At 31.3% G+C, this 3,329-nt stretch overlaps 1 pseudogene; it reads left to right on the top strand.

Annotated features, from left to right (window-relative positions):
* Window positions 1-364: 364 nt before the first annotated feature.
* LOC127118764 (7-deoxyloganetin glucosyltransferase-like) lies at window positions 365-2,051 on the top strand (annotated as a pseudogene).
* The last annotated feature ends 1,278 nt before the right edge of the window (window positions 2,052-3,329 follow it).

Below are 3,329 nucleotides of genomic sequence, written 5' to 3'. Positions count from 1 at the left end.
TAATAATAATATAGATTATTATATTTATTAGAAAAACAAAATAGAAAACATAAAATTTAATTTAAAATACCAAATGACCGTCTACCGGCAGGAGGGAAGAACCGATGATATGTCATCTACGAAGTTCTTTGCCTGTTTGGAACACATAATCCTCTCCCCGTCTCCCGTGGAATGCATTTTGCTATTGGTGCTGCCCTTAATCCAATGGCTACAAAAGTTTGAAATAAAAATATTATAATGGTATGGATTATGGCAGGACCATGAGCATGACAAACCCACGTGTCTATAGTATCCCCACCAACCATCCACTTGACACCAATATTTTATTCTACACCGCCATTCCTATTTCACCTATAAAACATCTAGTTCTCATCTAATGTATCAGAGTGAACAAACTCAAATCACTTCTTTCTTTTGCTAATTAGTTCTGCTTTGAAAGAAAAACTTTATTAGTTGCTAACAAAATGGGTTCTCTAAACACAACAAAGAATAAACCACATGTTGTGTGTATCCCATATCCAGCACAAGGTCACATAAATCCAATGCTCAAACTAGCAAAACTTCTTCATTTTAAAGGTGGTTTTCATGTCACCTTTGTTAACACTGAATACAATCACAAACGTCTTCTCAAATCAAGAGGTCCTAACTCTCTAAATGGTTTATCTTCTTTTCGGTTTGAAACTATTCCTGATGGTCTACCTGAGACCGATGTGGATGTCACACAGGATATCCCTTCTTTGTGTGACTCCACTCGAAAAACATGCCTGCCACACTTCAAAAAACTTCTTGCAAAACTCAATAATGCTATAGAGACCCCTCCTGTTACTTGCATAGTTTCTGATGGTTGTATGAGTTTTACTTTGGATGCTGCTCAAGGAACTTAATATTCCAGAAGTGCTTTTTTGGACAACTAGTGCTTGTGGCTTCATGGCATATACACAATATAGTCAACGTTGAAAGAGGCTTAACACCACTCAAAGGTAAATAATTTTTTCTTACATGAAAATTTTATGTTTTTGTTAGATAAGTATAAACAAGATTTTAACGTGTTCAACATGCAGATTCCAGTTATATGACAAATGGATATTTGGAAACTACCATAGATTGGATACCAGGCATTAAAGAAATAAGGTTAAAAGATATCCCAAGCTTCATCAGAACTACACAACCAAATGATCTTATGGTTCATTTTTTATTAGGTGAGTGCGAGAGAGCTCAAAAAGCCTCCGCAATTATTCTTAACACTTTTGATGATTTGGAACATAATGTTTTGGAAGCATTCTCTTCGTTGAATTTTCCTCCTGTTTATTCCATTGGTCCCTTGCATTTACTCTTGAAAGAAGTAACTGATAAAGAACTGAATTCATTTGGTTCTAATCTTTGGAAAGAGGAGCCAGAGTGTTTAGAATGGCTGAATAGCAAGGAACCAAATAGTGTTGTTTATGTGAATTTTGGAAGTATCACAGTGATGACAAATGAACAGATGATTGAGTTTGCTTGGGGATTAGCAAATAGTAAAATACCATTTTTATGGGTAATAAGGCCTGATCTTGTAGCCGGTGAAAACTCAGTTCTTCCTCAAGAGTTTCTGGAAGAGACAAAAAATAGAGGAATGTTATCAAGTTGGTGTCCACAAGAGGAGGTTTTGGATCATTCAGCCATTGGAGGTTTTTTGACACATAGTGGTTGGAACTCAACGTTGGAAAGTGTGTGCGGCGGTGTTCCAATGATATGTTGGCCTTTCTTTGCTGAACAACAAACTAATTGTAGATTTTGTTGCCATGAATGGGGAATTGGTTTGGAGATTGAAGATGCTAAGAGGGATAAGATTGAGAGTCTTGTGAAGGAGATGGTGGAGGGGGAAAAAGGTAAAGAGATGAAAGAAAAAGCTTTGGAATGGAAGAAATTAGCACAAAACGCTGCTTCTGGTCCAAATGGATCATCGTTTATGAATCTTGAGAAGATGTTCCGTGATGTTCTTCTGTGAGAAAAATCCTATAATTTAATGTTACTATTATGTCTTTTATTATAAAATTCTAGCTTTTGTTGTATCTTAGTATAAAACTATTTTATACTGTATGTGTAATTTTACAATAAAAATTATATTAAATTTATAATAGAGAAATATTTTTTTATAAAGTAATTTAATTATTGATTTAAAGTTATTGTTATAATCTTATTTTTATAAAGTATTTGTAATTTAATAGATGTTTTATCATAAAGGACGAAGGAGAAAAGGTAGATGCATAATTTGGACTCTAACCATTGAGATTTTATTTTATTCAGTGATTGAGATCCTTTAGTTAATGAAGAATATAGTGATGTTTAAGAGATAAGAATGTGGTTAATCATATTAAAATCTTGTCATCATTCTTGGAGTTATGTATAGAATAATTCATGCCAACTAATGTGATCCCTTAGTCTAAGTACGAACAAGTAACATTAGGTTTTTCTTTTTCAAATAAAAAAGACCTATATTTTTTTATTAATCTATTTATTTAAAAAGAGTAGACTTTAGGAAAAAACCTTTTAAATAAAAAAAATTTAGGTATGGATATTCACGAAAATGATGAACAAACAAATAATTAAATATTTATTAATTTTATTTGTAAATATCCGATAATTTATCAAATTCGCACAATTATAAATTTTTTCCATGCCTCTGAGTACCACTTATACTTTTATAACTTAAATTGTTGTATCAATAAAAGTTGTTATGCTAACATATGTCTTCGGACATATGTTAAGTTATTTGAAAAAAAAATTAGTTTAAAAAACAAGTTTTAAAAATTAAATTAAATCCACTAATCCAAGAGTATATAACGTTTATTATTTGTAATAATATTTTTGTGTACAATATGCGTTTGTTATATATATATATATATATATATATATATATATATATATATATATATATATATATATATATATATATATATATATATATATATATATATATATATATATTCTTTTCAGTAACATCCATAATCAGGAGGATTATCCTTTTCAAGCGTTTCTTTGGCGTTTTTCACGAAAGATAGACGAGTGTTTTGTCCAAGTTAGATGTAGCAGTGTTGATATCTAACTCCAAGTTATGCAAACGGATCTATGTTGCACCATCTTCCGTTTCAATATACCGGAACGATGATGAGAGGTCTTCTTCACCAAAAATGATAATCAATTTATTTTCCACCATGAACTTTAATTTTTGGTGCAGCATAGTGTAGCGGTAAATTCATGACCATCAAATTATGGATAAGTTTAACGTCAATAAAATCAGAGTCGCCACCGTGCTTTTATTTTTTCCAAAGAAAAAAGTACGAACAAAA

The sequence above is a fragment of the Lathyrus oleraceus genome, chromosome 2 (assembly GCF_024323335.1).
Source record: "Lathyrus oleraceus cultivar Zhongwan6 chromosome 2, CAAS_Psat_ZW6_1.0, whole genome shotgun sequence".
NCBI lineage: Eukaryota > Viridiplantae > Streptophyta > Magnoliopsida > Fabales > Fabaceae > Lathyrus > Lathyrus oleraceus.
Note: the sequence above shows the minus strand (reverse complement) of the source record. Positions and strands in the feature narration are given on the sequence as shown.